Source organism: Dendrobates tinctorius, unplaced genomic scaffold, assembly GCF_039654945.1.
Source record: "Dendrobates tinctorius isolate UK_male_01 unplaced genomic scaffold, ASM3965494v1 ptg000059l, whole genome shotgun sequence".
NCBI classification, from domain to species: domain Eukaryota; kingdom Metazoa; phylum Chordata; class Amphibia; order Anura; family Dendrobatidae; genus Dendrobates; species Dendrobates tinctorius.
The window spans coordinates 15,545,528-15,571,211 of NW_027361727.1; the positions used below are offsets into that span (position 1 = coordinate 15,545,528).

General features: G+C 45.2%; 1 protein-coding gene across 1 annotated transcript in view; it reads right to left on the minus strand.

Annotated features, from left to right (window-relative positions):
• RASGRP2 (RAS guanyl releasing protein 2) overlaps positions 1-25,684 on the minus strand; it is a 169,452-nt gene that overhangs the window by 75,317 nt on the left and 68,451 nt on the right. The window lies entirely within an intron of this gene.

A 25,684-nucleotide genomic window follows, 5' to 3' on the forward strand; every position in this document is an offset into this window, starting at 1 on the left:
ATGGTGTGTGTGTAACATGTGTCGTATATGGGGGTAGCATGGTGTGTGTGTGTGTAACATGTGTAGCATGTATATGGGGGTAGCATGGTGTGTGTGTGTGTGTGTGTGTGTGTGTGTTTAACATGTGTAGCATGTATATGTGGGTAGCATGGTGTGTGTGTAACATGTGTCGTATATGGGGGTAGCATGGTGTGTGTGTGTAACATGTGTAGCATGTATATGGGGGTAGCATGGTGTGTGTGTGTGTGTGTGTGTGTGTGTGTTTAACATGTGTAGCATGTATATGTGGGTAGCATGGTGTGTGTGTAACATGTGTTGTATATGGGAGTAGCATGGTGTGTGTGTGTAACATGTGTAGCATGTATATGGGGGTAGCATGGTGTGTGTGTGTGTGTGTGTGTGTGTGTGTGTGTTTAACATGTGTAGCATGTATATGTGGGTAGCATGGTGTGTGTAACATGTGTCGTATATGGGGGTAGCATGGTGTGTGTGTGTGTGTGTGTGTGTGTGTGTTTAACATGTGTAGCATGTATATGTGGGTAGCATGGTGTGTGTGTAACATGTGTTGTATATGGGGGTAGCATGGTGTGTGTGTGTGTAACATGTGTAGCATGTATATGGGGGTAGCATGGTGTGTGTGTGTGTGTGTGTGTGTGTAACATGTGTAGCATGTATATGGGGGTAGCATGGTGTGTGGGTGTGTGTGTAACATGTGTAGCATGTATATGGGGGTAGCATGGTGTGTGTGTGTGTGTGTAACATGTGTAGCATGTATATGGGGGTAGCATGGTGTGTGTGTGTGTAACATGTGTAGCATGTATATGGGGGTAGCATGGTGTGTGTGTGTGTGTAACATGTGTAGCATGTATATGTGGGTAGCATGGTGTGTGTGTGTGTAACATGTGTCGTATATGGGAGAAGCATGGTGTGTGTGTGTGTGTGTGTAACATGTGTAGCATGTATATGGGGGTAGCATGGTGTGTGTGTGTGTGTGTAACATGTGTAGCATGTATATGGGGGTAGCATGGTGTGTGTGTGTGTGTAACATGTGTAGCATGTATATGGGGGTAGCATGGTGTGTGTGTGTAACATGTGTAGCATGTATATGGGGGTAGCATGGTGTGTGTGTAACATGTATAGCATGTATATGGGGGTAGCATGGTGTGTGTGTAACATGTGTCGTATATGGGGGTAGCATGGTGTGTGTGTGTGTGTGTGTAACATGTGTAGCATGTATATGTGGGTAGCATGGTGTGTGTGTAACATGTGTCGTATATGGGGGTAGCATGGTGTGTGTGTGTGTGTGTGTGTGTGTGTAACATGTGTAGCATGTATATGGGGGTAGCATGGTGTGTGTGTGTGTGTAACATGTGTAGCATGTATGTGGGGGTAGCATGGTGTGTGTGTAACATGTGTAGCATGTATATGGGGGTAGCATGGTGTGTGTGTGTGTGTAACATGTGTAGCATGTATATGGGGGTAGCATGGTGTGTGTGTAACATGTGTCGTATATGGGGGTAGCATGGTGTGTGTGTGTGTGTGTAACATGTGTAGCATGTATATGGGGGTAGCATGGTGTGTGTGTAACGTGTCGTATATGGGGGTAGCATGGTGTGTGTGTGTGTGTGTGTAACATGTGTAGCATGTATATGGGGGTAGCATGGAGTGTGTGTAACATGTGTCGTATATGGGGGTAGCATGGTGTGTGTGTGTGTGTGTAACATGTGTAGCATGTATATGGGTGTAGCATGGTGTGTGTGTGTGTGTGTGTGTGTAACATGTGTAGCATGTATATGGGGGTAGCATGGTGTGTGTGTGTGTAACATGTGTAGCATGTATATGGGGGTAGCATGGTGTGTGTGTGTGTGTGTGTGTGTGTGTAACATGTATAGCATGTATATGGGGGTAGCATGGTGTGTGTGTGTGTAACATGTGTAGCATGTATATGGGGGTAGCATGGTGTGTGTATGTGTAACATGTGTAGCATGTATATGGGGGTAGCATGGTGTGTGTGTGTGTGTGTGTGTGTGTGTGTGTGTGTGTGTGTGTGTAGCATGTATATGGGGGTAGCATGGTGTGTGTGTAACATGTATAGCATGTATATGGGGGTAGCATGGTGTGTGTATGTGTAACATGTGTAGCATGTATATGGGGGTAGCATGGTGTGTGTGTGTGTGTGTGTGTGTGTAACATGTGTAGCATGTATATGGGGGTAGCATGGTGTGTGTGTGTGTAACATGTGTAGCATGTATATGGGGGTAGCATGGTGTGTGTGTAACATGTATAGCATGTATATGGGGGTAGCATGGTGTGTGTATGTGTAACATGTGTCGTATATGGGAGTAGCATGGTTTGTGTGTGTGTGTGTGTAACATGTGTAGCATGTATATGTGGGTAGCATGGTGTGTGTGTAACATGTGTCGTATATGGGGGTAGCATGGTGTGTGTGTGTGTGTGTGTGTTTAACATGTGTAGCATGTATATGGGGGTAACATGGTGTGTGTGTGTGTGTGTAACATGTGTAGCATGTATATGGGGGTAGCATGGTGTGTGTGTAACATGTGTCGTATATGGGGGTAGCATGGTGTGTGTGTGTGTGTGTGTGTGTGTGTGTGCAACATGTGTAGCATGTATATGGGGGTAGCATGGAGTGTGTGTAACATGTGTCGTATATGGGGGTAGCATGGTGTGTGTGTGTGTGTGTGTGTGTAACATGTGTAGCATGTATATGGGGGTAGCATGGAGTGTGTGTGTGTGTGTGTGTAACATGTGTAGCATGTATATGGGGGTAGCATGGTGTGTGTGTGTGTAACATGTGTAGCATGTATATGGGCGTAGCATGGTGTGTGTGTGTGTGTAACATGTGTAGCATGTATATGGGGGTAGCATGGTGTCTGTGTGTGTAACATGTGTAGCATGTATATGGGGGTAGCATGGTGTGTGTGTGTGTAACATGTGTAGCATGTATATGGGGGTAGCATGGTGTGTGTGTAACATGTATAGCATGTATATGGGGGTAGCATGGTGTGTGTATGTGTAACATGTGTCTTATATGGGAGTAGCATGGTTTGTGTGTGTGTGTAACATGTGTAGCATGTATATGTGGGTAGCATGGTGTGTGTGTAACATGTGTCGTATATGGGGGTAGCATGGTGTGTGTGTGTGTGTGTGTGTGTAACATGTGTAGCATGTATATGGGGGTAACATGGTGTGTGTGTGTGTGTAACATGTGTAGCATGTATATGGGGGTAGCATGGTGTGTGTGTGTGTGTAACATGTGTAGCATGTATATGGGGGTAGCATGGTGTGTGTGTAACATGTGTCGTATATGGGGGTAGCATGGTGTGTGTGTGTGTGTGTGTGTAACATGTGTAGCATGTATATGGGGGAAGCATGGTGTGTGTGTGTAACATGTGTCGTATATGGGGGTAGCATGGTGTGTGTGTGTGTGTGTGTGTGTGTGTGCGCAACATGTGTAGCATGTATATGGGGGTAGCATGGAGTGTGTGTAACATGTGTCGTATATGGGGGTAGCATGGTGTGTGTGTGTGTGTGTGTAACATGTGTAGCATGTATATGGGGGTAGCATGGAGTGTGTGTGTGTGTGTGTGTGTAACATGTGTAGCATGTATATGGGGGTAGCATGGTGTGTGTGTGTAACATGTGTAGCATGTATATGGGCGTAGCATGGTGTGTGTGTGTGTAACATGTGTAGCATGTATATGGGGGTAGCATGGTGTGTGTGTGTGTGTGTGTGTGTGTGTGTGTAACATGTGTAGCATGTATATGGGGGTAGCATGGTGTGTGTGTGTGTGTGTGTGTGTGTGTGTAGCATGTATATGGGAGTAGCTTGGTGTGTGTGTGTGTGTAATATGTGTAGCATGTATATGGGGGTAGCATGGTGTGTGTGTAACATGTGTAGCATGTATATGGGGGTAGCATGGTGTGTGTATGCGTAACATGTGTTGTATATGGGAGTAGCATGGTGTCTGTGAGTGTAACATGTGTAGCATGTATATGGGGGTAGCATGGTGTGTGTGTGTGTGTGTGTGTGTGTGTGTGTAACATGTGTAGCATGTATATGGGGGTAGCATGGTGTGTGTGTTTAACATGTGTAGCATGTATATGTGGGTAGCATGGTGGGTGTAACATGTGTCGTATATGGGGTAGCATGGTGTGTGTGTGTGTAACATGTGTAGCATGTATATGGGGGTAGCATGGTGTGTGTGTGTGTAACATGTGTAGCATGTATATGGGGGTAGCATGGTGTGTGTGTGTGTGTAACATGTGTAGCATGTATATGGGGGTATCATGGTGTGTGTGTGTGTAACATGTGTAGCATGTATATGGGAGTAGCATGGTGTGTGTGTGTGTAACATGTGTAGCATGTATATTGGGGTAGCATGGTGTGTGTGTGTGTGTGTGTGTGTGTGTAACATGTGTAGCATGTATATGGGAGTAGCATGGTGTGTGTGTGTGTGTAACATGTGTAGCATGTATATGGGGGTATCATGGTGTGTGTGTGTAACATGTGTAGCATGTATATGGGGGTAGCATGGTGTGTGTGTGTAACATGTGTAGCATGTATATGGGGGTAGCATGGTGTGTGTGTGTGTGTGTGTGTGTGTGTGTGTGTAACATGTGTAGCATGTATATGGGAGTAGCATGGTGTGTGTGTGTAACATGTGTAGCATGTATATGGGGGTAGCATGGTGTGTGTGTAACATGTGTAGCATGTATATAGGGGTAGCATGGTGTGTGTATGTGTAACATGTGTTGTATATGGGAGTAGCATGGTGTGTGTGTGTGTGTGTGTGTGTGTAACATGTGTAGCATGTATATGGGGGTAGCATGGTGTGTGTGTGTGTGTAACATGTGTAGCATGTATATGTGGGTAGCATGGTGTGTGTGTAACATGTGTCGTATATGGGGGCAGCATGGTGTGTGTGTGTGTGTAACATGTGTAGCATGTATATGGGGGTAGCATGGTGTGTATGTGTGTGTGTGTGTAACATGTGTCGTATATGGGGGTAGCATGGTGTGTGTGTGTGTGTGTGTAACATGTGTAGCATGTATATGGGGGTAGCATGGTGTGTGTGTGTGTGTGTGTGTGTGTAACATGTGTAGCATGTATATGGGGGTAGCATGGAGTGTGTGTGTGTGTGTAACATGTGTAGCATGTATATGGTAGTAGCATGGTGTGTGTGTGTGTGTGTGTAACATGTGTAGCATGTATATGGGGGTAGCATGGTGTGTGTGTGTAACATGTGTAGCATGTATATGGGGTAGCATGGTGTGTGTGTGTGTGTGTGTGTGTGTGTAACATGTGTAGTATGTATATGGGGGTAGCATGGTGTGTGTGTGTGTGTAACATGTGTAGCATGTATATGGGAGTAGCATGGTGTGTGTGTGTGTAACATGTGTAGCATGTATATGGGGGTAGCATGGTGTGTGTGTGTGTAACATGTGTAGCATGTACATGGGAGTAGCATGGTGTGTGTGTGTGTAACATGTGTAGCATGTATATGGGGGTAGCATGGTGTGTGTGTGTGTAACATGTGTAGCATGTATATGGGAGTAGCATGGTGTGTGTGTGTGTAACATGTGTAGCATGTATATGGGGGTAGCATGGTGTGTGTGTGTGTGTGTGTAACATGTGTAGCATGTATATGGGGGTAGCATGGTGTGTAACATGTGTAGGATGTATATGGGGGTAGCATGGTGTGTGTGTGTGTGTGTAACATGTGTAGCATGTATATGGGGGTAGCATGGTGTGTGTGTGTAACATGTGTAGCATGTATATGGGGGTAGCATGGTGTGTGTGTGTAACATGTGTAGCATGTATATGGGGGTAGCATGGTGTGTGTGTGTGTGTGTAACATGTGTAGCATGTATATGGGGGTAGCATGGTGTGTGTGTGTGTGTGTAACATGTGTAGCATGTATATGGGGGTAGCATGGTGTGTGTGTGTGTAACATGTGTAGAATGTATATGGGGGTAGCATGGTGTGTGTGTGTGTGTGTGTGTAACATGTGTAGTATGTGTAGTATGTATATGGGGGTAGCATGGTGTGTGTGTGTGTAACATGTGTAGCATGTATATGGGAGTAGCATGGTGTGTGTGTGTGTAACATGTGTAGCATGTATATGGGGGTAGCATGGTGTGTGTGTGTGTGTGTAACATGTGTAGCATGTATATGTGGGTAGCATGGTGTGTGTGTGTGTAACATGTGTAGCATGTATATGGGAGTAGCATGGTGTGTGTGTGTGTAACATGTGTACGCATGTATATGGGGGTAGCATGGTGTGTGTGTGTGTAACATGTGTAGTATGTATATGGGGGTAGCATGGTGTGTGTGTGTGTAACATGTGTAGCATGTATATGGGAGTAGCATGGTGTGTGTGTGTGTAACATGTGTAGCATGTATATGGGGGTAGCATGGTGTGTGTGTGTGTGTGTAACATGTGTAGCATGTATATGTGGGTAGCATGGTGTGTGTGTGTGTAACATGTGTAGCATGTATATGGGAGTAGCATGGTGTGTGTGTGTGTAACATGTGTACGCATGTATATGGGGGTAGCATGGTGTGTGTGTGTGTGTGTAACATGTGTAGCATGTATATGGGCGTAGCATGGTGTGTGTGTGTGTGTGTAACATGTGTAGCATGTATATGGGGGTAGCATGGTGTGTGTGTGTGTGTGTGTGTAACATGTGTAGCATGTATATGGGGGTAGCATGGTGTGTGTGTGTGTGTAACATGTGTAGCATGTATATGTGGGTAGCATGGTGTGTGTGTGTGTGTAACATGTGTAGCATGTATATGGGAGTAGCATGGTGTGTGTGTGTGTGTGTAACATGTGTAGCATGTATATGAGGGTAGCATGGTGTGTGTGTGTAACATGTGTAGCATGTATATGGGGGTAGCATGGTGTGTGTGTGTGTGTGTGTGTAACATGTGTAGCATGTATATGGGGGTAGCATGGTGTGTGTGTGTGTGTGTGTGTGTAACATGTGTAGCATGTATATGGGGGTAGCATGGTGTGTGTGTGTGTGTAACATGTGTAGTATGTGTAGTATGTATATGGGGGTAGCATGGTGTGTGTGTAACATGTGTATCATGTATATGGGAGTAGCATGGTGTGTGTGTGTGTGTGTAACATGTGTAGCATGTATATGGGGGTAGCATGGTGTGTGTGTGTGTGTGTAACATGTGTAGCATGTATATGGGGGTAGCATGGTGTGTGTGTGTGTGTGTGTGTGTGTGTGTGTGTAACATGTGTAGCATGTATATGTGGGTAGCATGGTGTGTGTGTGTGTGTGTGTGTAACATGTGTAGCATGTATATGGGGGTAGCATGGTGTGTTTGTGTGTAACATGTGTAGCATGTATATGGGGGTAGCATGGTGTGTGTGTGTGTAACATGTGTAGCATGTATATGGGAGTAGCATGGTGTGTGTGTGTGTAACATGTGTAGTATGTATATGGGAGTAGCATGGTGTGTGTGTGTGTGTGTAACATGTGTAGCATGTATATGGGAGTAGCATGGTGTGTGTGTGTGTGTAACATGTGTAGCATGTATATGGGGGTAGCAAGGTGTGTGTGTGTGTGTAACATGTGTAGCATGTATATGGGGGTAGCATGGTGTGTGTGTGTGTGTAACATGTGTAGCATGTATATGGGAGTAGCATGGTGTGTGTGTGTGTAACATGTGTAGCATGTATATGGGGGTAGCATGGTGTGTGTGTGTGTGTGTGTAACATGTGTAGCATGTATATGTGGGTAGCATGGTGTGTGTGTAACATGTGTAGCATGTATATGGGGGTAGCATGGTGTGTGTGTGTGTGTGTGTAACATGTGTAGCATGTATATGGGGGTAGCATGGTGTGTGTGTGTGTGTGTAACATGTGTAGCATGTATATGGGGGTAGCATGGTGTGTGTGTGTGTGTGTGTGTGTGTGTGTGTGTAACATGTGTAGCATGTATATGGGGGTAGCATGGTGTGTGTGTAACATGTGTAGCATGTATATGGGGGTAGCATGGTGTGTGTGTGTGTGTGTGTGTGTGTAACATGTGTAGTATGTATATGGGGGTAGCATGGTGTGTGTGTAACATGTGTAGCATGTATATGGGGGTAGCATGGTGTGTGTGTAACATGTGTAGCATGTATATGGGGGTAGCATGGTGTGTGTGTGTAACATGTGTAGTATGTATATGGGGGTAGCATGGTGTGTGTGTAACATGTGTAGCATGTATATGGGGGTAGCATGGTGTGGGTGTAACATGTGTAGCATGTATATGGGGGTAGCATGGTGTGTGTGTGTAACATGTGTAGTATGTATATGGGGGTAGCATGGTGTGTGTGTGTAACATGTGTAGCATGTATATGGGGGTAGCATGGTGTGTGTGTAACATGTGTCGTATATGGGGGTAGCATGGTGTGTGTGTAACATGTGTAGCATGTATATGGGGGTAGCATGGTGTGTGTGTGTGTGTGTGTGTGTGTGTGTAACATGTGTAGCATGTATATGTGGGTAGCATGGTGTGTGTGTAACATGTGTCGTATATGGGGGTAGCATGGTGTGTGTGTAACATGTGTAGCATGTATATGGGGGTAGCATGGTGTGTGTGTGTGTGTGTGTGTAACATGTGTAGCATGTATATGGGGGTAGCATGGTGTGTGTGTAACATGTGTAGCATGTATATGGGGGTAGCATGGTGTGTGTGTAACATGTGTCGTATATGGGGGTAGCATGGTGTGTGTGTGTGTGTAGCATGTATATGGGGGTAGCATGGTGTGTGTGTGTGTGTGTGTGTAACATGTGTAGCATGTATATGGGGGTAGCATGGAGTGTGTGTGTGTGTGTGTGTGTGTGTAACATGTGTAGCATGTATATGGGGGTAGCATGGTGTGTGTGTGTGTGTAACATGTGTAGCATGTATATGGGCGTAGCATGGTGTGTGTGTGTGTGTGTAACATGTGTAGCATGTATATGGGGGTAGCATGGTGTGTGTGTGTGTGTGTGTGTGTGTGTGTGTAACATGTGTAGCATGTATATGGGGGTAGCATGGTGTGTGTGTGTGTGTGTGTGTGTGTAACATGTGTAGCATGTATATGGGAGTAGCATGGTGTGTGTGTGTGTGTAACATGTGTAGCATGTATATGGGGGTAGCATGGTGTGTGTGTAACATGTGTAGCATGTATATGGGGGTAGCATGGTGTGTGTGTGTAACATGTGTAGCATGTATATGGGGGTAGCATGGTGTGTGTGTGTGTGTGTGTGTGTTTAACATGTGTAGCATGTATATGTGGGTAGCATGGTGTGTGTGTAACATGTGTCGTATATGGGGGTAGCATGGTGTGTGTGTGTGTAACATGTGTAGCATGTATATGGGGGTAGCATGGTGTGTGTGTGTGTGTGTTTAACATGTGTAGCATGTATATGTGGGTAGCATGGTGTGTGTGTAACATGTGTCGTATATGGGGGTAGCATGGTGTGTGTGTGTGTAACATGTGTAGCATGTATATGGGGGTAGCATGGTGTGTGTGTGTGTGTGTGTGTGTGTGTGTGTGTTTAACATGTGTAGCATGTATATGTGGGTAGCATGGTGTGTGTAACATGTGTCGTATATGGGGGTAGCATGGTGTGTGTGTGTGTAACATGTGTAGCATGTATATGGGGGTAGCATGGTGTGTGTGTGTGTGTGTGTGTGTGTTTAACATGTGTAGCATGTATATGTGGGTAGCATGGTGTGTGTGTAACATGTGTCGTATATGGGGGTAGCATGGTGTGTGTGTGTGTGTGTAACATGTGTAGCATGTATATGGGGGTAGCATGGTGTGTGTGTGTGTGTGTGTGTGTGTGTGTTTAACATGTGTAGCATGTATATGTGGGTAGCATGGTGTGTGTGTAACATGTGTCGTATATGGGGGTAGCATGGTGTGTGTGTGTAACATGTGTAGCATGTATATGGGGGTAGCATGGTGTGTGTGTGTGTGTGTGTGTGTGTGTGTGTTTAACATGTGTAGCATGTATATGTGGGTAGCATGGTGTGTGTGTAACATGTGTCGTATATGGGGGTAGCATGGTGTGTGTGTGTAACATGTGTAGCATGTATATGGGGGTAGCATGGTGTGTGTGTGTGTGTGTGTAACATGTGTAGCATGTATATGGGGGTAGCATGGTGTGTGGGTGTGTGTGTAACATGTGTAGCATGTATATGGGGGTAGCATGGTGTGTGTGTGTGTGTAACATGTGTAGCATGTATATGGGAGTAGCATGGTGTGTGTGTGTGTGTGTAACATGTGTAGCATGTATATGGGGGTAGCATGGTGTGTGTGTGTGTAACATGTGTAGCATGTATATGGGGGTAGCATGGTGTGTGTGTGTGTGTGTAACATGTGTAGCATGTATATGTGGGTAGCATGGTGTGTGTGTGTGTAACATGTGTCGTATATGGGAGTAGCATGGTGTGTGTGTGTGTGTGTGTGTGTGTGTAACATGTGTAGCATGTATATGGGGGTAGCATGGTGTGTGTGTGTGTGTGTGTAACATGTGTAGCATGTATATGGGGGTAGCATGGTGTGTGTGTGTGTGTAACATGTGTAGCATGTATATGGGGGTAGCATGGTGTGTGTGTGTAACATGTGTAGCATGTATATGGGGGTAGCATGGTGTGTGTGTAACATGTATAGCATGTATATGGGGGTAGCATGGTGTGTGTATGTGTAACATGTGTCGTATATGGCAGTAGCATGGTGTGTGTGTGTGTGTGTGTGTGTAACATGTGTAGCATGTATATGTGGGTAGCATGGTGTGTGTGTAACATGTGTCGTATATGGGGGTAGCATGGTGTGTGTGTGTGTGTGTGTGTGTGTGTGTGTGTGTAACATGTGTAGCATGTATATGGGGGTAGCATGGTGTGTGTGTAACATGTGTCGTATATGGGGGTAGCATGGTGTGTGTGTGTGTGTGTAACATGTGTAGCATGTATATGGGGGTAGCATGGTGTGTGTGTAACGTGTCGTATATGGGGGTAGCATGGTGTGTGTGTGTGTGTGTGTAACATGTGTAGCATGTATATGGGGGTAGCATGGAGTGTGTGTAACATGTGTCGTATATGGGGGTAGCATGGTGTGTGTGTGTGTGTGTGTGTGTGTAACATGTGTAGCATGTATATGGGTGTAGCATGGTGTGTGTGTGTGTGTGTGTGTGTAACATGTGTAGCATGTATATGGGGGTAGCATGGTGTGTGTGTGTGTAACATGTGTAGCATGTATATGGGGGTAGCATGGTGTGTGTGTGTGTGTAACATGTATAGCATGTATATGGGGGTAGCATGGTGTGTGTGTGTGTAACATGTGTAGCATGTATATGGGGGTAGCATGGTGTGTGTGTAACATGTATAGCATGTATATGGGGGTAGCATGGTGTGTGTATGTGTAACATGTGTAGCATGTATATGGGGGTAGCATGGTGTGTGTGTGTGTGTGTGTGTGTGTAACATGTGTAGCATGTATATGGGGGTAGCATGGTGTGTGTGTGTGTGTAACATGTGTAGCATGTATATGGGGGTAGCATGGTGTGTGTGTAACATGTATAGCATGTATATGGGGGTAGCATGGTGTGTGTATGTGTAACATGTGTCGTATATGGGAGTAGCATGGTTTGTGTGTGTGTGTGTAACATGTGTAGCATGTATATGTGGGTAGCATGGTGTGTGTGTAACATGTGTCGTATATGGGGGTAGCATGGTGTGTGTGTGTGTGTGTGTGTAACATGTGTAGCATGTATATGGGGGTAACATGGTGTGTGTGTGTGTGTGTAACATGTGTAGCATGTATATGGGGGTAGCATGGTGTGTGTGTAACATGTGTCGTATATGGGGGTAGCATGGTGTGTGTGTGTGTGTGTGTGTGTGCAACATGTGTAGCATGTATATGGGGGTAGCATGGAGTGTGTGTAACATGTGTCGTATATGGGGGTAGCATGGTGTGTGTGTGTGTGTGTGTGTGTGTGTGTAACATGTGTAGCATGTATATGGGGGTAGCATGGAGTGTGTGTGTGTGTGTGTAACATGTGTAGCATGTATATGGGGGTAGCATGGTGTGTGTGTGTGTAACATGTGTAGCATGTATATGGGCGTAGCATGGTGTGTGTGTAACATGTGTAGCATGTATATGGGGGTAGCATGGAGTGTGCGTGTGTGTGTGTAACATGTGTAGCATGTATATGGGGGTAGCATGGTGTGTGTGTGTGTAACATGTGTAGCATGTATATGGGCATAGCATGGTGTGTGTGTAACATGTATAGCATGTATATGGGGGTAGCATGGTGTGTGTGTGTGTAACATGTGTAGCATGTATATGGGGGTAGCATGGAGTGTGTGTGTGTGTGTGTGTAACATGTGTAGCATGTATATGGGGGTAGCATGGTGTGTGTGTGTGTAACATGTGTAGCATGTATATGGGGGTAGCATGGTGTGTGTGTAACATGTATAGCATGTATATGGGGGTAGCATGGTGTGTGTATGTGTAACATGTGTCGTATATGGGAGTAGCATGGTTTGTGTGTGTGTGTGTAACATGTGTAGCATGTATATGTGGGTAGCATGGTGTGTGTGTAACATGTATAGCATGTATATGGGAGTAGCATGGTGTCTGTGTGTGTAACATGTGTAGCATGTATATGGGGGTAGCATGGTGTGTGTGTGTGTAACATGTGTAGCATGTATATGGGGGTAGCATGGTGTGTGTGTAACATGTATAGCATGTATATGGGGGTAGCATGGTGTGTGTATGTGTAACATGTGTCGTATATGGGAGTAGCATGGTTTGTGTGTGTGTGTGTAACATGTGTAGCATGTATATGTGGGTAGCATGGTGTGTGTGTAACATGTGTCGTATATGGGGGTAGCATGGTGTGTGTGTGTGTGTGTGTAACATGTGTAGCATGTATATGGGGGTAACATGGTGTGTGTGTGTGTAACATGTGTAGCATGTATATGGGGGTAGCATGGTGTGTGTGTGTGTGTGTGTGTAACATGTGTAGCATGTATATGGGGGTAGCATGGTGTGTGGGTAACATGTGTCGTATATGGGGGTAGCATGGTGTGTGTGTGTGTGTGTAACATGTGTAGCATGTATATGGGGGAAGCATGGTGTGTGTGTAACATGTGTCGTATATGGGGGTAGCATGGTGTGTGTGTGTGTGTGTATGTGTGCGCAACATGTGTAGCATGTATATGGGGGTAGCATGGAGTGTGTGTAACATGTGTCGTATATGGGGGTAGCATGGTGTGTGTGTGTGTGTGTAACATGTGTAGCATGTATATGGGGGTAGCATGGAGTGTGTGTGTGTGTGTGTAACATGTGTAGCATGTATATGGGGGTAGCATGGTGTGTGTGTGTGTAACATGTGTAGCATGTATATGGGCGTAGCATGGTGTGTGTGTGTGTAACATGTGTAGCATGTATATGGGGGTAGCATGGTGTGTGTGTGTGTGTGTGTGTGTAACATGTGTAGCATGTATATGGGGGTAGCATGGTGTGTGTGTGTGTGTGTGTGTAGCATGTATATGGGAGTAGCTTGGTGTGTGTGTGTGTAATATGTGTAGCATGTATATGGGGGTAGCATGGTGTGTGTGTAACATGTGTAGCATGTATATGGGGGTAGCATGGTGTGTGTATGCGTAACATGTGTTGTATATGGGAGTAGCATGGTGTCTGTGAGTGTAACATGTGTAGCATGTATATGGGGGTAGCATGGTGTGTGTGTGTGTGTGTGTGTGTGTAACATGTGTAGCATGTATATGGGGGTAGCATGGTGTGTGTGTGTGTTTAACATGTGTAGCATGTATATGTGGGTAGCATGGTGTGTGTGTAACATGTGTCGTATATGGGGGTAGCATGGTGTGTGTGTGTGTAACATGTGTAGCATGTATATGGGGGTAGCATGGTGTGTGTGTGTGTAACATGTGTAGCATGTATATGGGGGTAGCATGGTGTGTGTGTGTGTGTAACATGTGTAGCATGTATATGGGGGTATCATGGTGTGTGTGTGTGTAACATGTGTAGCATGTATATGGGAGTAGCATGGTGTGTGTGTGTGTAACATGTGTAGCATGTATATGGGGGTAGCATGGTGTGTGTGTGTGTGTGTGTGTGTGTGTGTGTGTGTGTGTGTGTGTGTGTGTAACATGTGTAGCATGTATATGGGAGTAGCATGGTGTGTGTGTGTGTAACATCTGTAGCATGTATATGGGGGTATCATGGTGTGTGTGTGTAACATGTGTAGCATGTATATGGGGGTAGCATGGTGTGTGTGTGTAACATGTGTAGCATGTATATGGGGGTAGCATGGTGTGTGTGTGTGTGTGTAACATGTGTAGCATGTATATGGGGGTATCATGGTGTGTGTGTGTGTAACATGTGTAGCATGTATATGGGGGTAGCATGGTGTGTGTGTGTAACATGTGTAGCATGTATATGGGGGTAGCATGGTGTGTGTGTGTGTGTGTGTGTGTGTAACATGTGTAGCATGTATATGGGAGTAGCATGGTGTGTGTGTGTAACATGTGTAGCATGTATATGGGGGTAGCATGGTGTGTGTGTAACATGTGTAGCATGTATATAGGGGTAGCATGGTGTGTGTATGTGTAACATGTGTTGTATATGGGAGTAGCATGGTGTGTGTGTGTGTGTGTGTGTGTGTGTGTGTGTGTAACATGTGTAGCATGTATATGGGGGTAGCATGGTGTGTGTGTGTGTGTGTAACATGTGTAGCATGTATATGTGGGTAGCATGGTGTGTGTGTAACATGTGTCGTATATGGGGGCAGCATGGTGTGTGTGTGTGTGTGTAACATGTGTAGCATGTATATGGGGGTAGCATGGTGTGTATGTGTGTAACATGTGTCGTATATGGGGGTAGCATGGTGTGTGTGTGTGTGTGTAACATGTGTAGCATGTATATGGGGGTAGCATGGTGTGTGTGTGTGTGTGTGTGTGTGTAACATGTGTAGCATGTATATGGGGGTAGCATGGAGTGTGTGTGTGTGTGTAACATGTGTAGCATGTATATGGTAGTAGCATGGTGTGTGTGTGTGTGTGTAACATGTGTAGCATGTATATGGGGGTAGCATGGTGTGTGTGTGTGTAACATGTGTAGCATGTATATGGGGTAGCATGGTGTGTGTGTGTGTGTGTAACATGTGTAGTATGTATATGGGGGTAGCATGGTGTGTGTGTGTGTAACATGTGTAGCATGTATATGGGAGTAGCATGGTGTGTGTGTGTGTAACATGTGTAGCATGTATATGGGGGTAGCATGGTGTGTGTGTGTGTAACATGTGTAGCATGTACATGGGAGTAGCATGGTGTGTGTGTGTAACATGTGTAGCATGTATATGGGAGTAGCATGGTGTGTGTGTGTGTAACATGTGTAGCATGTATATGGGGGTAGCATGGTGTGTGTGTGTGTGTGTAACATGTGTAGCATGTATATGGGGGTAGCATGGTGTGTAACATGTGTAGCATGTATATGGGGGTAGCATGGTGTGTGTGTGTAACATGTGTAGCATGTATATGGGGGTAGCATGGTGTGTGTGTGTAACATGTGTAGCATGTATATGGGGGTAGCATGGTGTGTGTGTGTGTGTGTAACATGTGTAGCATGTATATGGGGGTAGCATGGTGTGTGTGTGTGTGTGTGTAACATGTGTAGCATGTATATGGGGGTAGCATGGTGTGTGTGTGTGTAACATGTGTAGAATGTATATGGGGGTAGCATGGTGTGTGTGTGTGTGTGTGTAACATGTGTAGTATGTGTAGTATGTATATGGGGGTAGCATGGTGTGTGTGTGTGTGTGTAACATGTGTAGCATGTATATGGGAGTAGCATGGTGTGTGTGTGTGTAACATGTGTAGCATGTATATGGGGGTAGCATGGTGTGTGTGTAACATGTGTAGCATGTATATGGGGGTAGCATGGTGTGTGTGTGTAACATGTGTAGTATGTATATGGGGGTAGCATGGTGTGTGTGTAACATGTGTAGCATGTATATGTGGGTAGCATGGTGTGTGTATGTGTAACATGTGTAGCATGTATATGGGGGTAGCATGGTGTGTGTGTGTGTAACATGTGTAGCATGTATATGGGAGTAGCATGGTGTGTGTGTGTGTAACATGTGTAGCATGTATATGGGGGTAGCATGGTGTGTGTGTGTGTAACATGTGTAGCATGTATATGGGAGTAGCATGGTGTGTGTGTGTGTAACATGTGTAGCATGTATATGTGGGTAGCATGGTGTGTGTATGTGTAACATGTGTAGCATGTATATGGGGGTAGCATGGTGTGTGTGTGTGTAACATGTGTAGCATGTATATGGGAGTAGCATGGTGTGTGTGTGTGTAACATGTGTAGCATGTATATGGGGGTAGCATGGTGTGTGTATGTGTAACATGTGTAGCATGTATATGGGAGTAGCATGGTGTGTGTGTGTGTAACATGTGTAGCATGTATATGGGGGTAGCATGGTGTGTGTGTGTGTAACATGTGTAGCATGTATATGGGGGTAGCATGGTGTGTGTATGTGTAACATGTGTAGCATGTATATGGGGGTAGCATGGTGTGTGTGTGTGTGTAACATGTGTAGCATGTATATGGGGGTAGCATGGTGTGTGTGTGTGTAACATGTGTAGCATGTATATGGGGGTAGCATGGTGTGTGTATGTGTAACATGTGTAGCATGTATATGGGAGTAGCATGGTGTGTGTGTGTGTGTAACATGTGTAGCATGTATATGGGGGTAGCATGGTGTGTGTGTGTGTGTGTGTGTGTGTGTAACATGTGTAGTATGTATATGGGGGTAGCATGGTGTGTGTGTAACATGTGTAGCATGTATATGGGGGTAGCATGGTGTGTGTGTGTAACATGTGTAGTATGTATATGGGGGTAGCATGGTGTGTGTGTAACATGTGTAGCATGTATATGGGGGTAGCATGGTGTGTGTGTAACATGTGTAGCATGTATATGGGGGTAGCATGGTGTGTGTGTGTAACATGTGTAGTATGTATATGTGGGTAACATGGAGTGTGTGTGTGTAACATGTGTCGTATATGGGGGTAGCATGGTGTGTGTGTAACATGTGTAGCATGTATATGGGGGTAGCATGGAGTGTGTGTGTGTGTAACATGTGTAGCATGTATATGGGGGTAGCATGGTGTGTGTGTGTGTGTGTAACATGTGTAGCATGTATATGTGGGTAGCATGGTGTGTGTGTGTGTGTGTGTGTGTAACATGTGTAGCATGTATATGGGGGTAGCATGGTGTGTGTGTGTGTAACATGTGTAGCATGTATATGGGGGTTGCATGGTGTGTGTGTGTGTGTGTGTGTGTGTGTGTGTGTGTGTGTGTTTAACATGTGTAGCATGTATATGTGGGTAGCATGGTGTGTGTGTGTAACATGTGTCGTATATGGGGGTAGCATGGTGTGTGTGTGTGTAACATGTGTAGCATGTATATGGGGGTAGCATGGTGTGTGTGTGTGTAACATGTGTAGCATGTATATGGGGGTAGCATGGTGTGTGTGTGTGTGTGTGTAACATGTGTAGCATGTATATGGGGGTAGCATGGTGTGTGTGTGTGTAACATGTGTAGCATGTATATGGGAGTAGCATGGTGTGTGTGTGTGTGTAACATGTGTAGCATGTATATGGGGATAGCATGGTGTGTGTGTGTGTAACATGTGTAGCATGTATTTGGGGGTAGCATGGTGTGTGTGTGTGTGTGTGTAACATGTGTAGCATGTATATGGGAGTAGCATGGTGTGTGTGTGTAACATGTGTAGCATGTATATAGGGGTAGCATGGTGTGTGTATGTGTAACATGTGTTGTATATGGGAGTAGCATGGTGTGTGTGTGTGTGTAACATGTGTAGCATGTATATGGGGGTAGCATGGTGTGTGTGTGTGTGTGTGTGTGTGTAACATGTGTAGCATGTATATGTGGGTAGCATGGTGTGTGTGTAACATGTGTCGTATATGGGGGCAGCATGGTGTGTGTGTGTGTGTGTGTAACATGTGTAGCATGTATATAGGGGTAGCATGGTGTGTATGTGTGTGTGTGTGTGTAACATGTGTAGCATGTATATGGGGGTAGCATGGAGTGTGTGTAACATGTGTCGTATATGGGGGTAGCATGGTGTGTGTGTGTGTGTAACATGTGTAGCATGTATATGGGGGTAGCATGGTGTGTGTGTGTGTGTGTAACATGTGTAGCATGTATATGGGGGTAGCATGGAGTGTGTGTGTGTGTAACATGTGTAGCATGTATATGTGGGTAGCATGGTGTGTGTGTGTGTGTGTGTGTAACATGTGTAGCATGTATATGGGGGTAGCATGGTGTGTGTGTGTGTGTGTAACATGTGTAGCATGTATATGGGGGTAGCATGGTGTGTGTGTGTGTGTAACATGTGTAGCATGTATATGGGGGTAGCATGGTGTGTGTGTGTGTGTGTAACATGTGTAGCATGTATATGGGGGTAGCATGGTGTGTGTGTGTAACATGTGTAGTATGTATATGTGGGTAGCATGGAGTGTGTGTGTGTAACGTGTCGTATATGGGGGTAGCATGGTGTGTGTGTAACATGTGTAGCATGTATATGTGGGTAGCATTGTGTGTGTATGTGTAACATGTGTAGCATGTATATGGGGGTAGCATGGTGTGTGTGTGTGTGTGTAACATGTGTAGCATGTATATGGGGGTAGCATGGTGTGTGTGTGTGTAACATGTGTAGCATGTATATGGGGGTAGCATGGTGTGTGTGTGTGTAACATGTGTAGCATGTATATGGGGGTAGCATGGTGTGTGTGTGTAACATGTGTAGTATGTATATGGGGGTAGCATGGTTAGTGTGTAACATGTGTAGCATGTATATGGGGGTAGCATGGTGTGTGTGTGTAACATGTGTAGTATGTATATGGGGGTAGCATGGTGTGTGTGTGTGTGTGTGTGTGTGTGTAACATGTGTAGCATGTATATGGGGGTAGCATGGTGTGTGTGTAACATGTGTAGCATGTATATGGGGGTAGCATGGTGTGTGTGTGTAACATGTGTAGTATGTATATGTGGGTAACATGGAGTGTGTGTGTGTGTAACATGTGTCGTATATGGGGGTAGCATGGTGTGTGTGTAACATGTGTAGCATGTATATGGGGGTAGCATGGAGTGTGTGTGTGTGTGTGTAACATGTGTAGCATGTATATGGGGGTAGCATGGTGTGTGTGTGTGTGTAACATGTGTAGCATGTATATGTGGGTAGCATGGTGTGTGTGTGTGTGTGTGTGTGTGTGTGTGTAACATGTGTAGCATGTATATGGGGGCAGCATGGTGTGTGTGTGTGTGTAACATGTGTAGCATGTATATGGGGGTAGCATGGTGTGTATGTGTGTGTGTGTGTGTAACATGTGTAGCATGTATATGGGGGTAGCATGGAGTGTGTGTAACATGTGTCGTATATGGGGGTAGCATGGTGTGTGTGTGTGTGTAACATGTGTAGCATGTATATGGGGGTAGCATGGTGTGTGTGTGTGTAACATGTGTAGCATGTATATGGGGGTAGCATGGAGTGTGTGTGTGTGTAACATGTGTAGCATGTATATGGTAGTAGCATGGTGTGTGTGTGTGTAACATGTGTAGCATGTATATGGGGGTAGCATGGTGTGTGTGTGTGTGTGTGTGTAACATGTGTAGCATGTATATGGGAGTAGCATGGTGTGTGTGTGTGTAACATGTGTAGCATGTATATGGGGGTAGCATGGTGTGTGTGTATGTAACATGTGTAGTATGTATATGGGGGTAGCATGGTGTGTGTGTGTGTGTGTGTGTAACATGTGTAGCATGTATATGGGAGTAGCATGGTGTGTGTGTGTGTAACATGTGTAGCATGTATATGGGGGTAGCATGGTGTGTGTGTGTGTGTGTAACATGTGTAGCATGTATATGGGAGTAGCATGGTGTGTGTGTGTGTGTGTGTGTGTAACATGTGTAGCATGTATATGGGGGTAGCATGGTGTGTGTGTGTGTAACATGTGTAGCATGTATATGGGGGTAGCATGGTGTGTGTGTGTGTGTGTAACATGTGTAGCATGTATATGGGGGTAGTATGGTGTGTGTGTGTGTAACATGTGTAGCATGTATATGGGGGTAGCATGGTGTGTGTGTGTAACATGTGTAGCATGTATATGGGGGTAGCATGGTGTGTGTGTGTGTGTGTGTGTGTGTGTGTGTGTGTGTGTGTAACATGTGTAGCATGTATATGGGGGTAGCATGGTGTGTGTGTGTGTGTAACATGTGTAGCATGTATATGGGGGTAGCATGGTGTGTGTGTGTGTAACATGTGTAGCATGTATATGGGGGTAGCATGGTGTGTGTGTGTGTGTAACATGTGTAGTATGTGTAGTATGTATATGGGGGTAGCATGGTGTGTGTGTGTGTAACATGTGTAGCATGTATATGGGAGTAGCATGGTGTGTGTGTGTGTGTGTAACATGTGTAGCATGTATATGGGGGTAGCATGGTGTGTGTGTGTGTGTAACATGTGTAGCATGTATATGTGGGTAGCATGGTGTGTGTGTGTGTGTAACATGTGTAGCATGTATATGGGGGTAGCATGGTGTGTGTGTGTGTAACATGTGTAGCATGTATATGGGAGTAGCATGGTGTGTGTGTGTGTAACATGTGTAGCATGTATATGGGAGTAGCATGGTGTGTGTGTGTGTGTGTGTAACATGTGTAGCATGTATATGGGGGTAGCATGGTGTGTGTGTGTGTAACATGTGTAGCATGTATATGGGGGTAGCATGGTGTGTGTGTGTGTGTGTGTAACATGTGTAGCATGTATATGGGAGTAGCATGGTGTGTGTGTGTGTGTGTGTGTGTAACATGTGTAGCATGTATATGTGGGTAGCATGGTGTGTGTGTGTGTAACATGTGTAGCATGTATATGGGAGTAGCATGGTGTGTGTGTGTGTGTGTGTGTAACATGTGTAGCATGTATATGGGGGTAGCATGGTGTGTGTGTGTGTGTAACATGTGTAGCATGTATATGGGGGTAGCATGGTGTGTGTGTAACATGTGTAGCATGTATATGGGGGTAGCATGGTGTGTGTGTGTGTGTGTGTAACATGTGTAGCATGTATATGGGGGTAGCATGGTGTGTGTGTAACATGTGTAGCATGTATATCGGGGTAGCATGGTGTGTGTGTGTGTGTGTGTAACATGTGTAGTATGTATATGGGGGTAGCATGGTGTGTGTGTAACATGTGTAGCATGTATATGGGGGTAGCATGGTGTGTGTGTAACATGTGTAGCATGTATATGGGGGTAGCATGGTGTGTGTGTGTGTGTGTGTGTAACATGTGTAGCATGTATATGGGGGTAGCATGATGTGTGTGTGTGTGTGTGTGTGTAACATGTGTAGCATGTATATGGGGGTAGCATGGTGTGTGTGTGTGTGTGTGTGTGTAACATGTGTAGCATGTATATGGGGGTAGCATGGTGTGTGTGTGTGTGTGTGTGTGTGTGTGTGTGTGTGTGTGTGTGTAACATGTGTAGTATGTATATGGGGGTAGCATGGTGTGTGTGTAACATGTGTAGCATGTATATGGGGGTAGCATGGTGTGTGTGTAACATGTGTAGCATGTATATGGGGGTAGCATGGTGTGTGTGTGTAACATGTGTAGTATGTATATGGGGGTAGCATGGTGTGTGTGTAACATGTGTAGCATGTATATGGGGGTAGCATGGTGTGTGTGTGTAACATGTGTAGTATGTATATGGGGGTAGCATGGTGTGTGTGTGTGTGTGTAACATGTGTAGCATGTATATGGGGGTAGCATGGTGTGTGTGTAACATGTGTCGTATATGGGGGTAGCATGGTGTGTGTGTAACATGTGTAGCATGTATATGGGGGTAGCATGGAGTGTGTGTGTGTGTAACATGTGTAGCATGTATATGGGGGTAGCATGGTGTGTGTGTGTGTGTGTGTGTAACATGTGTAGCATGTATATGGGGGTAGCATGGTGTGTGTGTGTGTGTAACATGTGTAGCATGTATATGGGGGTAGCATGGTGTGTGTGTGTGTGTGTGTGTTTAACATATGTAGCATGTATATGTGGGTAGCATGGTGTGTGTGTAACATGTGTCGTATATGGGGGTAGCATGGTGTGTGTGTGTGTAACATGTGTAGCATGTATATGGGGGTAGCATGGTGTGTGTGTGTGTGTGTGTGTGTGTGTGTGTGTGTGTGTGTGTGTGTGTGTGTGTGTAACATGTGTAGCATGTATATGGGGGTAGCATGGTGTGTGTGTGTGTAACATGTGTAGCATGTATATGGGAGTAGCATGGTGTGTGTGTGTGTGTAACATGTGTAGCATGTATATGGGGGTAGCATGGTGTGTGTGTGTAACATGTGTAGCATGTATTTGGGGGTAGCATGGTGTGTTTGTGTGTGTGTGTGTGTTTGTAACATGTGTAGCATGTATATGGGAGTAGCATGGTGTGTGTGTGTAACATGTGTAGCATGTATATAGGGGTAGCATGGTGTGTGTATGTGTAACATGTGTTGTATATGGGAGTAGCATGGTGTGTGTGTGTGTGTAACATGTGTAGCATGTATATGGGGGTAGCATGGTGTGTGTGTGTGTGTGTGTGTGTGTGTGTAACATGTGTAGCATGTATATGTGGGTAGCATGGTGTGTGTGTAACATGTGTCGTATATGGGGGCAGCATGGTGTGTGTGTAACATGTGTAGCATGTATATGGGGGTAGCATGGTGTGTATGTGTGTGTGTGTGTGTAACATGTGTAGCATGTATATGGGGGTAGCATGGAGTGTGTGTAACATGTGTCGTATATGGGGGTAGCATGGTGTGTGTGTGTGTGTAACATGTGTAGCATGTATATGGGGGTAGCATGGTGTGTGTGTGTGTGTGTGTGTGTGTGTGTGTGTGTGTGTGTGTGTGTGTGTGTAACATGTGTAGCATGTATATGGGGGTAGCATGGAGTGTGTGTGTAACATGTGTAGCATGTACTGTATATGGTAGTAGCATGGTGTGTGTGTGTGTAACATGTGTAGCATGTATATGGGGGTAGCATGGTGTGTGTGTGTGTGTGTGTGTGTGTGTGTAACATGTGTAGCATGTATATGGGAGTAGCATGGTGTGTGTGTGTGTAACATGTGTAGCATGTATATGGGGGTAGCATGGTGTGTGTGTGTGTGTGTGTGTAACATGTGTAGTATGTATATGGGGGTAGCATGGTGTGTGTGTGTGTGTGTGTGTAACATGTGTAGCATGTATATGGGAGTAGCATGGTGTGTGTGTGTGTAACATGTGTAGCATGTATATGGGGGTAGCATGGTGTGTGTGTGTGTGTGTGTAACATGTGTAGCATGTATATGGGAGTAGCATGGTGTGTGTGTGTGTGTGTGTAACATGTGTAGCATGTATATGGGGGTAGCATGGTGTGTGTGTGTGTGTGTGTGTAACATGTGTAGCATGTATATGGGAGTAGCATGGTGTGTGTGTGTGTAACATGTGTAGCATGTATATGGGGGTAGCATGGTGTGTGTGTGTGTGTAACATGTGTAGCATGTATATGGGGGTAGCATGGTGTGTGTGTGTGTGTAACATGTGTAGCATGTATATGGGGGTAGCATGGTGTGTGTGTGTGTGTAACATGTGTAGCATGTATATGGGGGTAGCATGGTGTGTGTGTAACATGTGTAGCATGTATATGGGGGTAGCATGGTGTGTGTGTGTGTGTGTGTGTGTGTGTAACATGTGTAGCATGTATATGGGGGTAGCATGGTGTGTGTGTGTGTGTGTGTGTGTGTAACATGTGTAGCATGTATATGGGGGTATCATGGTGTGTGTGTGTGTAACATGTGTAGCATGTATATGGGGGTAGCATGGTGTGTGTGTGTGTAACATGTGTAGTATGTGTAGTATGTATATGGGGGTAGCATGGTGTGTGTGTGTGTGTGTGTGTGTGTGTAACATGTGTAGCATGTATATGGGAGTAGCATGGTGTGTGTGTGTGTGTGTAACATGTGTAGCATGTATATGGGGTAGCATGGTGTGTGTGTGTGTGTGTAACATGTGTAGCATGTATATGGGGGTAGCATGGTGTGTGTGTGTGTAACATGTGTAGCATGTATATGGGGGTAGCATGGTGTGTGTGTGTGTAACATGTGTAGCATGTATATGGGAGTAGCATGGTGTGTGTGTAACATGTGTAGCATGTATATGGGAGTAGCATGGTGTGTGTGTAACATGTGTAGCATGTATATGGGGGTAGCATGGTGTGTGTGTGTGTGTAACATGTGTAGCATGTATATGGGGGTAGCATGGTGTGTGTGTGTGTGTGTAACATGTGTAGCATGTATATGTGGGTAGCATGGTGTGTGTGTGTGTGTAACATGTGTAGCATGTATATGGGGGTAGCATGGTGTGTGTGTGTGTGTGTAACATGTGTAGCATGTATATGGGGGTAGCATGGTGTGTGTGTGTGTGTAACATGTGTAGCAAGTATATGGGGGTAGCATGGTGTGTGTGTGTGTGTGTAACATGTGTAGCATGTATATGTGGGTAGCATGGTGTGTGTGTGTGTGTAACATGTGTAGCATGTATATGGGGGTAGCATGGTGTGTGTGTGTGTGTGTAACATGTGTAGCATGTATATGGGGGTAGCATGGTGTGTGTGTGTGTGTAACATGTGTAGCAAGTATATGGGGGTAGCATGGTGTGTGTGTGTGTGTGTAACATGTGTAGCATGTATATGGGGGTAGCATGGTGTGTGTGTAACATGTGTAGCATGTATATCGGGGTAGCATGGTGTGTGTGTGTGTGTGTGTGTGTAACATGTGTAGTATGTATATGGGGGTAGCATGGTGTGTGTGTAACATGTGTAGCATGTATATGGGGGTAGCATGGTGTGTGTGTGTAACATGTGTAGTATGTATATGGGGGTAGCATGGAGTGTGTGTGTGTAACATGTGTCGTATATGGGGGTAGCATGGTGTGTGTGTAACATGTGTAGCATGTATATGGGGGTAGCATGGTGTGTGTGTGTGTAACATGTGTAGTATGTATATGGGGGTAGCATGGAGTGTGTGTGTGTAACATGTGTCGTATATGGGGGTAGCATGGTGTGTGTGTAACATGTGTAGCATGTATATGGGGGTAGCATGGTGTGTGTGTGTAACATGTGTAGTATGTATATGGGGGTAGCATGGAGTGTGTGTGTGTAACATGTGTCGTATATGGGGGTAGCATGGTGTGTGTGTATGTGTAACATGTGTAGCATGTATATGGGGGTAGCATGGTGTGTGTGTGTGTGTAACATGTGTAGCATGTATATGGGGGTAGCATGGTGTGTGTGTGTGTGTGTAACATGTGTAGCATGTAAATGGGGGTAGCATGGTGTGTGTGTAACATGTGTAGCATGTATATGGGGGTAGCATGGTGTGTGTGTAACATGTGTAGCATGTATATGGGGGTAGCATGGTGTGTGTGTGTGTGTGTGTGTAACATGTGTAGCATGTATATGGGGGTAGCATGGTGTGTGTGTAACATGTGTAGTATGTATATGGGGGTAGCATGGTGTGTGTGTAACATGTGTAGCA